The 11,998-nt window shown below is 48.2% G+C and overlaps 1 protein-coding gene across 1 annotated transcript in view; it reads left to right on the top strand.

The window, feature by feature from the left end:
* LOC124000170 (ciliary neurotrophic factor receptor subunit alpha-like) overlaps positions 1-11,998 on the top strand; it is a 558,871-nt gene that overhangs the window by 167 nt on the left and 546,706 nt on the right. The window contains exon 1 of the mRNA XM_046306361.1: positions 1-56. This exon is cut by the window's left edge and continues 167 nt beyond it. The gene's annotated coding sequence lies outside the window, so the exon portion shown is untranslated. The remainder of the gene's footprint in view (positions 57-11,998) is intronic.

The raw sequence follows: 11,998 nt of genomic DNA, 5'->3' as shown, positions 1-11,998 counted from the left end.
GAGGACAGGAGGACAGGATAGTGAAAACACCAGAGAGGAGCACACTAAATATTGTAGTGAGTACTTGCTGGAAATCAGCTTTTTTCCTGTCTGTGTGTTGGAGCTGGATCTGTCTGTGTGTTGGAGCTGGATCTGTCTGTGTGTTGGAGCTGGATCTGTCTGTGTGTTGGAGCTGGATCTGTCTGTGTGTTGGAGCTGGATCTGTCTGTGTGTTGGAGCTGGATCTGTCTGTGTGTTGGAGCTGGATCTGTCTGTGTGTTGGAGCTGGATCTGTCTGTGTGTTGGAGCTGGATCTGTCTGTGTGTTGGAGCTGGATCTGTCTGTGTGTTGGAGCTGGACTAATATAGGACAGTTGACAGAAGATGATTTGTATTAAGAGTAGCATTCAGGACAGATGGAAGGATCGCTGCTTGGATCTAGTGCCTCTATACTGTGGCTTTATCTTGGGTCTAATTAATAACAACACATGCTGATCCTCAGTGATCTATTGGATGTATTCAGAAGGAAACAGTTGTGTTGCTGATAGCGCCCTGAGAAGGAAATGGTTGTGTTGCTGATAGCGCCCTGAGAAGGAAATGGTTGTATTGCTGATAGCGCCCTGAGAAGGAAACGGTTGTGTTGCTGATAGCGCCCTGAGAAGGAAACGGTTGTGTTGCTGATAGCGCCCTGAGAAGGAAACGGTTGTGTTGCTGATAGCGACCTGAGAAGGAAACGGTTGTATTGCTGATTGCGACCTGAGAAGGAAACGGTTGTATTGCTGATTGCGACCTGCTATTAATGAAACGCACTTTGCTCACCTGCCGTTTGCAATCACCAAAAGCAGTTCTGTTTCTCTCGCCATTTCTCTCTCTCACTCTCTCATTTTCTCAGTCTCGCACTCTCGTTCTGTCCCCATCCACACTTACAAAGTGGATGCTTTGCAAAGGGAGAGAGAGAGAGAGCGAGAGAGAGCAGAGGGAGCCGGGGCGAGAACGCTACAAGAGAGAGAGAGAGAAGAAAGACAGGAATTAGGGAGAGAGTGGAGGGCATTGAAAGCAGTGACACTGGCCAGACAATTAGCTGAGGATTCCATTGTGCGGCCCTTTCTCTCCCCATGGCCCCATAGCAGAGGTCAGGGGACGAGTTGACCCGTGTCAACTCTCCAGCATGGAGCCCATTATCCTCTCCTGATTGATTAGTTTTAGTGGAAATCCCTTATATCTATTCTCCCTTCTATCTATTCCTCCCTTCTATCTATTCCTCCCTTCTATCTATTCCTCTTCTATCTATTCCTCCCTTCTATCTATTCTCTCTTCTATCTATTCTCCCTTATATCTATTATCCCTTCTATCTTCACCTCTTCTATCTATTCTCCCTTCTATCTATTCCTCCCTTCTATCTATTCCTCCCTTCTATCTATTCCTCCCTTCTATCTTCACCTCTTCTATCTAATCTCCCTTCTATCTATTCCTCCCTTCTATCTATTCCTCCCTTCTATCTATTCTCCCTTCTATCTTCACCTCTTCTATCTATTCTCCCTTCTATCTATCCCTCCCTTCTATCTATTCTCCCTTCTATCTATTCCTCCCTTCTATCTATTCCTCCCTTCTATCTATTCCTCCCTTCTATCTTCACCTCTTCTATCTAATCTCCCTTCTATCTATTCCTCCCTTCTATCTATTCCTCCCTTCTATCTTCACCTCTTCTATCTAATCTCCCTTCTATCTATTCTCCCTTCTATCTATTCCTCCCTTCTATCTTCACCTCCCTTCTATCTATTCCTCTTCTATCTATTCTCCCTTCTATCTATTCCTCCCTTCTATCTTCACCTCTTCTATCTATTCCTCCCTTCTATCTTCACCTCCCTTCTATCTATTCCTCCCTTCTATCTTCACTATCTATTTCCTTCTATCTATTCTTCTATTCTATCTTCACCTCCTTCTATCTTCTATCTATTCCTCCCTTCTATCTAATCTCCCTTCTATCTATTCTCCTCTTCTATCTATTCCTCCCTTCTATCTATTCCTCCCTTCTATCTACCTCCTTCTATCTATTCCTCTTCTATCTATTCTCCCTTCTATCTATTTCTCCCTTCTATCTTCACCTCTTCTATCTATTCCTCCCTTCTATCTTCACCTCCCTTCTATCTATTCCTCTTCTATCTATTCTCCCTTCTATCTATTCCTCCCTTCTATCTTCACCTCTTCTATCTATTCCTCCCTTCTATCTTCACCTCCCTTCTATCTATTCCTCCCTTCTATCTTCACCTCCTTCTATCTATTCCTCTTCTATCTATCTATCTATTCTTCATTCTATCTTCTATTCCTCCCTTCTATCTTCATCCCTCCCTTCTATCTATTCTATCTCCCTTCTATCTTCATCTTCCCTTCTATCTATTCTATCTCTCCCTTCTATCTATTCTCCTTCTATCTATCTTCTACCTCCCTTCTATCTATTCCTCTTCTATCTATTCTCCCTTCTATCTATTCCTCCCTTCTATCTTCACCTCTTCTATCTATTCCTCCCTTCTATCTTCCTCCCTTCTATCTTCCCTTCTATCTATTCCTCCCTTCTATCTTCTATTCCTCCCTTCTATCTTCACCCCTTCTATCTATTCCTCCCTTCTATCTTCACCTCCCTTCTATCTATTCCTCCCTTCTATCTTCACCTCCCTTCTATCTATTCCTCCCTTCTATCTTCACCTCCCTTCTATCTATTCCTCCCTTCTATCTTCTCCCCCTCTATCTATTCCTCCCTTCTATCTTCACCTCCCTTCTATCTTCACCTCTTCTATCTATTCCTCCCTTCTATCTTCACCTCCCTTCTATCTTCACCTCCCTTCTATCTATTCTTCCTTCTTTCTTCTCCTCTTCTATCTATTATTCCTTCTATCCTCTCCTCCCTTCTATCTTCTCCCCCTCTATCTATTCCTCCCTTCTATCTTCACCTCCCTTCTATCTATTCTTCCTTCTTTCTTCTCCTCTTCTATCTATTATTCCTTCTATCCTCTCCTCCCTTCTATCTTCTCCCCCTCTATCTATTCCTCCCTTCTGTCTTCGCCTCTTCTATCTATTCCCCCCTTCTTTATTATCCTCTTCTATCTATGCTTCCTTCTATCTTCCCCCCTTCTATCTTCACCTCCCTTCTATCTATTATTCCTTCTATCCTCTCCTCCCTTCTATCTTCTCCCCCTCTATCTATCCCTCCCTTCCTTCTTCTCCTCTTGTATCTATTCCCCCTTCTTTATTCTCCTATTCTATCTATTCCCCCTTCTTTATTCGCCTCTTCTATCTATTCTTCCTTCTATCTTCTCCCCTTCTATCTATTCCCCCCTTCTTTATTTGCCTCTTCTATCTATTCTTCCTTCTATCTTCTCCTACCTTCTCTCTATTCCTCCCTTCTTTCTTCTCCTCCATTGTGCTGTTCTTGTTATTTTTCTTTATTGTTGGTTACTGTTATTTTAAAGCTCACATTTCTGGGATTTCTGGGCTGGGAGATGCATTTCGGGGTGTGTGAGAGGGGAGAAGGGGAGAGGACCGAGACTCTCTTTCCCTTCCCCAGCCCCATTCAGCCCTAACCCCATTCAGCTCCAGCCCCAATCCCTGCCCCAGCCACATACCCCAATCCCTGCGCCATTCAGCACCATACCCCAAACCCTGCCCCAGCCTCATTCAGCCCCAGCGTCATACCCCAGTCCCTGCCCCAGCCTCATACCCCAGTCCCTGCCTCAGCCCCATTCAGCCCCAGCCTCATACCCCAAACCCTGCCCCAGCTTCATACCCCAGACCCTGCCTCAGCCCCATTCAGTCCCATACCCCAACCCCAGTCCCTGCCTCAGTCCCATTCAGCCCCAGCCCCATACCCCAGTCCCTGCCTCAGCCTCATTCAGCCCCAGCCACATACCCCAGTCCCTGCCCCAGCCTCATACCCCAAACCCTGCCCTAGCCCCATACCCCAGTCCCTGCCTCAGCCTCATTCAGCCCCAGCTTCATACCCCAGTCCCTGCCTCAGCCTAATTCAGCCCCAGCCTCATACCCCAGTCCCTGCCTCAGCCTAATTCAGCCCCAGCCTCATTCAGCCCCAGACCCATTCAGCCCCATACCCCAGTCCCTGCCCCAGCCCCATTCAGCCCCATACCCCAAACCCTGCCCCAGCCCCATTCAGCCCCATACCCCAGGCTCCCAGCCTCCAAGCCCTAGCCCCAACCTCCCTGTCTGGATACCCAAGCCCTAGCCCCAACCTCCCTGTCTGGATGCCCAAGCCCTAGCCCCAACCTCCCTGTCTGGATGCCCAAGCCCTAGCCCCAACCTCCCGTTCTGGATGCCTAAGCCCTAGCCCCAACCTCCCTGTCTGGATGCCCAAGCCCCAACCTCCCTGTCTGGATGCCCAAGCCCTAGCCCCAACCTCCCTGTCTGGATGCCCAAGCCCTAGCCCCAACCTCCCTGTCTGGATGCCCAAGCCCTAGCCCCAACCTCCCTGTCTGGATGCCCAGGCCCTCCAGCACACCTCACACTGTTTTAAGTGTTTATCCCCCATCCAGGAACATCAAAGGAAGACTGGAAGGCTGGGTCTTAGATGTCCATGTCTGACTTCTAGTTTCATGCCTTGAAGGATTAGGACTACCACTCTCCTCCTCATCCTCCTCCTCTTCCTCCTCCCGGTATATTTATATTTCAAAATCCCTCTAAAAGGTCTTACCAGCAGCTCAGGCATGGCCTGTTGTCTGAGCAACCAGCCAGTCAGCCAGTCAGCCAGCCAGCCAGTCAACCAGTCAGCCAGTCAGCCAGTCAGCCAGTCAGTCAGTCAGCCAGTCAGCCAGTCAGTCAGCCAGTCAGCCAGTCAGTCAGCCAGCCAGTCAGCCAGCCAGCCAGCCAGTCAGCCAGTCAGTCAGTCAGTCAGTCAGTCAGTCAGCCAGTCAGCCAGTCAGCCAGTCATCCAGTCAGCCAGTCAGCCAGCCAGTCAGTCAGCCAGTCAGCCAGTCAGCCAGTCAGCCAGTCAGAGAGTCGGTCTGCCAGTCAGTCAGCCAGTCAGCCAGCCAGCCAGTTTGTCAGTCAGTCAGTCAGTCCTTCCAGCTGGTTTAGTTTAAGCCCCTCCATATAAACTGGGAAAGGGCCAATGTGTGTGTGTTGTCCCCTACAGGGGTATCATGTAGATAATACATTGAGTACTTGTTAAAGCAGGGTTTAGGGTTTAGGGTTTAGGGTTTAGGGAGCAGAAGGAAAGGTTTTAATAAGAAGCAGTATTCTAGATGGACAGAGAGGGTCCATTTGATGCTCCTGTATCAGAGAGAAGATTAGCACAGCCTAATGGACCTTCTTTAAACCTGGCAATGTCTCCCAAATGGCACCATATTCCCTATATAGTGCACTACTTTAGACGAGAGCCCTATGGAACTATATTCCCTATATAGTGCACTACTTTAGACCAGAGCCCTATGGAACCCTATTCCCTATATAGTCCACTACTTCAGACCAGAGCCCATAGGGCATGTGGGACATGGCCCTGCTCTCTGTCTGCAGTGAGCCCTTGTGGTGTTACGTTTCAACTCTTCTTCCATGTTTATTTTCTATTTCTTTTCCAGGTCTTTTTCTAAGGTGGGATTGTTTTTTTTTACTTGTTTTTTTAAACCACATATTTGATCTTAAAACTGCGTTGTTGGTTAAGGGTAAGTTTGTAAGTCAGCATTTCACTGTACGGTCTACACTTGTTGTATTCAGCATTTCACTGTAAGGTCTACACTTGTTGCATTCAGCATTTCACTGTGAGGTCTACTATACTTGTTGTATTCAGCATTTCACTGTGAGGTCTACTACACCTGTTGTATTCAGCATTTCACTGTGAGGTCTACTACACCTGTTGTATTCAGCATTTCACTGTGAGGTCTAATACACCTGTTGTATTCAGCATTTCACTGTGAGGTCTACTACACCTGGTGTATTCAGCATTTCACTGTGAGGTCTACTATACTTGTTGTATTCAGCATTTCACTGTGAGGTCTACTACACCTGTTGTATTCAGCATTTCACTGTGAGGTCTACTACACCTGTTGTATTCAGCATTTCACTGTGAGGTCTACTACACCTGTTGTATTCAGCATTTCACTGTGAGGTCTACTACACCTGTTGTATTCAGCATTTCACTGTGAGGTCTACGACACCTGTTGTATTCAGCATTTCACTGTAAGGTCTACTACACCTGTTGTATTCAGCATTTCACTGTGAGGTCTACTACACCTGTTCTATTCAGCATTTCACCTTAAGGTCTACACTTGTTGCATTCAGCATTTCAATGTACGGTCTACACCTGTTGTATTCAGCATTTCACTGTGAGGTCTACTACACCTGTTGTATTCAGCATTTCACTGTGAGGTCTACTACACCTGTTGTATTCAGCATTTCACTGTAAGGTCTACTACACCTGTTGTATTCAGCATTTCACTGTGAGGTCTACTACACCTGTTGTATTCAGCATTTCACTGTGAGGTCTACTACACCTGTTGTATTCAGCATTTCACTGTGAGGTCTACTACACCTGTTGTATTCAGCATTTCACTGTGAGGTCTACTACACCTGTTGTATTCAGCATTTCACTGTAAGGTCTACTACACCTGTTGTATTCAGCATTTCATTTGAGGTCTACTACACCTGTTGTATTCAGCATTTCATTTCACTGTGAGGGCTTCTACTACAGCTGTTGTATTTGGCACAAATAACATTTGATTTGATTTGATTGAAGCCCAGGTATTTTTCAAAGATGTGATTGGAGCACAGCTCTTTATCAAAGATGTGATTGGAGCACAGCTCTTTTTCAAAGATGTGATTGGAGCACAGCTCTTTTTCAAAGATGTGATTGGAGCACAGCTCTTTTTCAAAGATGTGATTGGAGCACAGCTCTTTTTCAAAGATGTGATTGGAGCACAGCTCTTTTTCAAAGATGTGATTGGAGAACCGCTCTTTCTCATCTTCCAGTTCCTCGTCCCAACTGTGTTTATTTTTTAAACAAAAGAATGGTTAAATTAAACTGTAACAATATTTCCCTTAACATACTTACCCTCTGGATCAACATCCTGAACCAGATGTCAGAATTAGGGATGATCAGAGAGATGGGGAGAGAGATGGGGTGACGGAGTTAGGAGTGATCAGAGAGATGGGGAGAGAGATGGGGTGACGGAGTTAGGAGTGATCAGAGAGATGGGGAGAGAGATGGGGTGACGGAGTTAGGAGTGATCAGAGAGATGGGGAGAGAGATGGGGTGACGGAGTTAGGAGTGATCAGAGAGATGGGGTGATGGAGTTAGGAGTGATCAGAGAGATGGGGAGAGAGATGGGGTGACGGAGTTAGGAGTGATCAGAGAGATGGGGAGAGAGATGGGGTGACGGAGTTAGGAGTGATCAGAGAGATGGGGAGAGAGATGGGGTGACGGAGTTAGGAGTGATCAGAGAGATGGGGAGAGAGATGGGGTGATGGAGTTAGGAGTGGTCAGAGAGATGGGGAGAGAGATGGGGTGATGGAGTTAGAAGTGATCAGAGAGATAGGGAGAGAGATGGGGTGACGGAGTTAGGAGTGATCAGAGAGATGGGGAGAGAGATGGGGTGACGGAGTTAGGAGTGATCAGAGAGATGGGGAGAGATGGGGTGACGGAGTTAGGAGTGATCAGAGAGATGGGGAGAGAGATGGGGTGACGGAGTTAGGAGTGATCAGAGAGATGGGGAGAGAGATAGGGTGACGGAGTTAGGAGTGATCAGAGAGATGGGGAGAGAGATGGGGTGATGGAGTTAGGAGTGATCAGAGAGATGGGGTGATGGAGTTAGGAGTGATCAGAGAGATGGGGAGAGAGATGGGGTGATGGAGTTAGGAGTGGTCAGAGAGATGGGGAGAGAGATGGGGTGATGGAGTTAGGAGTGGTCAGAGAGATGGGGAGAGAGATGGGGTGATGGAGTTAGAAGTGATCAGAGAGATAGGGAGAGAGATGGGGTGACGGAGTTAGGAGTGATCAGAGAGATGGGGAGAGAGATGGGGTGATGGAGTTAGGAGTGATCAGAGAGATGGGGAGAGAGATGGGGTGACGGAGTTAGGAGTGATCAGAGAGATGGGGAGAGAGATGGGGTGATGGAGTTAGGAGTGATCAGAGAGATGGGGAGAGAGATGGGGTGACGGAGTTAGGAGTGATCAGAGAGATGGGGAGAGAGATGGGGTGACGGAGTTAGGAGTGATCAGAGAGATGGGGAGAGAGATGTGGTGATGGAGTTAGGAGTGATCAGAGAGATGGGGTGATGGAGTTAGGAGTGATCCGAGAGATGGGGAGAGAGATGGGGTGATGGAGTTAGGAGTGGTCAGAGAGATGGGGTGATGGAGTTAGGAGTGGTCAGAGAGATGGGGTGATGGAGTTAGGACTGATCAGAGAGAGAGGAAAGAAAGAATTCACATCTTAGAATCAACTGTTAAAGACGACCAGAACCCACTGGATTCTCCAATTACATTAAAGACGACCAGAACCCACTGGATTCTCCAATTACATTAAAGACGACCAGAACCCACTGGATTCTCTAATTACATTAAAAACGACCAGAACCCACTGGATTCTCCAATTACATTAAAGACTACCAGAACCCACTGGATTCTCCTGTTACATTAAAGACTACCAGAACCCACTGGATTCTCCTGTTACATTAAAGACTACCAGAACCCACTGGATTCTCCTGTTACATTACCTGGGTCCTGACAGATCTGGGCCCTGACAGATCTGGGCCCTGATAGTAAATCTCAGTAAGACAAAAAATAATGGTGGTCCCTAGAGCACAGAAAAACTATACATACCTCGTCCTAAACATCAGCTGTCATGTTTTGTCATATATTGTCATGTCTTGTCCTTGTGCTTCCTCTTCTATTCGTTTCCCCCTGCTGGTCTTATTAGGTTCTTTCCCTCTTTCTATCCCTCTCTCTCCCCCTCCCTCTCTCCTCTCTCTCTCTCTCTCTCTCTCTATCGTTCCGTTCCTGCTCCCAGCTGTTCCTCATTCTCCTAACTACCTCATTTACTCTTTCACACCTGCTCCCTATTTTGCCCTCTGATTAGAGTCCCTATTTCTCCCTCTGTTTCTGCGTCTGTCCTTGTCGGATCCTTGTTTGATGTATGCTGTGCTGTGTTCTTGTTCCGTCGTGTTTTTGCCTTCTTCAGATGCTGCGTGTGAGCAGGTATCTATATCAGCTACGGCCTGTGCCTTCCCGAAGTGACCTGCAGTCTGTGGTCGCGTCTCCAGTTGTTCCCCTCTACTGACTAGAGGATTTCAGTTTTCCTGTTTTGACTTTACCTGAGATATATCCAGGATTATCGTTTTTGGTTAAAGACTGGAATAAAGACTCTGTTTCTGTTAAGTCGCTTTTGGGTCCTCATTCACCTGCATAACAGAAGGATCCGACCAAGAATGGACCCAGCGACTACGGATTCTCTCTACTCTGCTGTCGAGTTTCAGGGAGCGATGCTAGGCAGACACGAACAGGAATTGTCTGCTGCTCGACATGCCGTTGAGACCCTGGCCGCCCAAGTCTCCGGCCTCTCGGAGGAGATTCACAATCTCCGCCTCGATCCACCGGTTACCTCCTGGGCTTCCGGGTCTCCGGAGCCTAGAATTAATAACCCACCGTGCTACTCTGGGGAGCCTACTGAATGTCGCTCTTTCCTTACCCAGTGTGATATAGTGTTCTCTCTCCAGCCCCACACGTACTCCAGGGGTATTGCTCGGATCGCCTACGTCATATCACTCCTTACTGGACGGGCTCGGGAGTGGGGCACAGCTATCTGGGAGGCAAGGGCTGAGTGTACTAACGAGTATCAGAACTTTAAAGAGGAGATGATACTGGTTTTTGATCGTTCTGTTTTTGGGAAAGAAGCTTCCTGGTCCCTGTCTTCCCTATGTCAAGGTAATCGATCCATAACGGATTACTCTATAGAGTTTCGCACTCTTGCTGCCTCCAGTAACTGGAACGAGCAGGCGTTGCTCGCTCGTTTTCTGGAGGGACTCCACGCTAAGGTTAAGGATGAGATTCTCTCCCGGGAGGTTCCATCCAGCGTGGATTCTTTGATTGAACTCGCTATTCGCATTGAACGACGGGTAGATCTTCGTCACCGAGCTCATGGAAGAGAGCTCGCGTTAACTGTGTCCCCCTCTCCCCGACACTACCATCTTTCCCCACTGACTCAGGTGTTGAGCCCATGCAGCTGGGGGTATTCGCATCTCGACTAAGGAGAGGGAACGGAGAATCACCAACCGCCTCTGTCTCTATTGCGGTTCCGCTGGTCATTTTGTCATTTCATGTCCAGTTAAAGGCCAGAGCTCATCAGTAAGCGGAGGGCGACTGATAAGCGCTACTACTCTGTCCTCTCCGTCAAGTACCTGTACTACCTTGCCGGTCCATCTACGCTGGACCGGATCGGCAGCTTCCTGCAGTGCATTAATAGACTCTGGGGCGGAGGGCTGTTTTATGGACGAAGCCTGGGCTCGGGAACATGACATTCCTCTCAGACAGTTAGGGGAGCCCACGGTCATGTTCGCCTTGGATGGTAGTCCTCTCCCCAGTATATTATGTGAAACACTACCTTTAACCCTCACAGTATCTGGTAACCATAGTGAGACCATTTCTTTTTTGATTTTTTGTTCACCTTTTACACCTGTTGTTTTGGGTCATCCCTGGCTAGTGTGTCATAATCCTTCTTTTGATTGGTTTAGTAATTCTATCCTTTCCTGGAACGTTTTTTGTCATGTGAAATGTTTAATGTCTGCTATTCCTCCTGTTTCTTCTGCTCCCTCTTCACAGGAGGAACCTGGTGATTTGACAGGAGGGCCGGAGGAATATCATGATCTGCCCACGGTCTTCAGTCGGTCTAGAGCCACCTCCCTTCCTCCTCACCGGTCGTATGATTGTTGTACTGATCTCCTCAAGAAGCGTTTTGCATCCGCTCCTATCCTTGTTGCACCTGACGTCACTAAACAGTTCATTGTCGAGGTAGACGCGTCGGGGGTGGGCGTGGGAGCCATTCTGTCCCAGCGCTCCCATACTGACGGTGGGGTCCACCCTTGCGCGTATTTTTCTCATCGCCTGTCGCCGTCGGAACGTAACTATGATGTGGCTAACCGCGAACTGCTCGCCATCCGTTTAGCCCTAGGCGAATGGCGACAGTGGTTGGAGGGGGCGACCGTTCCTTTTGTCGTTTGGACTGACCAAAAGAACCTTGAGTACATCCGTTCTGCCAAACGACTCAATGCGCGTCAAGCTCGTTGGGCGTTGTTTTTCGCTCGTTTCGAGTTCGTGATTTCTTATCGCCCGGGTACTAAGAACACCAAGCCTCATGCTTTATCCCGTCTCTTCAGTTCTTCTGTAGCGTCTACCGACCCCGAGGGGATTCTCCCTGAGGGGCGTGTTGTCGGGTTGAATGTCTGGGGAATTGAGAGACAGGTCAAGCAAGCACTCACTCACACTCCGTCGCCGCGCGCTTGTCCTAGTAACCTTCTTTTCGTTCCTGTCTCTACTCGTCTGGCTGTTCTTCAGTGGGCTCACTCTGCCAAGTTAGCTGGCCACCCCGGCGTTCGGGGTACGCTTGCTTCTATTCGCCAGCGGTTTTGGTGGCCTACTCAGGAGCGTGACACGTGCCGTTTCGTGGCTGCTTGTTCGGACTGCGAGCAGAATAAATCCGGTAACTTTTTTTCTGCTTCTGCTCCTGCCCTTGCTGTGTCTCAGTCTGTCCCCTGCCACCGCATCTCTCCTGGTCCTGCTCCTGCACTTGCTGTGTCTCAGTCTGTCCACAGCCACCGCCTCTCTCCTGTTCCTGGTCTTAGCCTTGCTGTGTCTCAGTCTGTCCCTAGTTGTTACTCTCCTGGCCTGTTTGGTCCTGATTGCTCTAACGCTTACAGTTCTCTACCCGTGTCTCATTTTTTATAAGAGTAATAGCCCTAGATTCCCTCTTCATAGTCTCCCGTTATGGTCCTGAGGAGAGGAGTTGGGTTCTTTCTCGGGACGTGCTGGAC

This window comes from Oncorhynchus gorbuscha, linkage group LG16, assembly GCF_021184085.1.
Source record: "Oncorhynchus gorbuscha isolate QuinsamMale2020 ecotype Even-year linkage group LG16, OgorEven_v1.0, whole genome shotgun sequence".
Lineage (NCBI taxonomy): Eukaryota > Metazoa > Chordata > Actinopteri > Salmoniformes > Salmonidae > Oncorhynchus > Oncorhynchus gorbuscha.
This window is presented reverse-complemented; position numbering and strand designations above follow the sequence as displayed.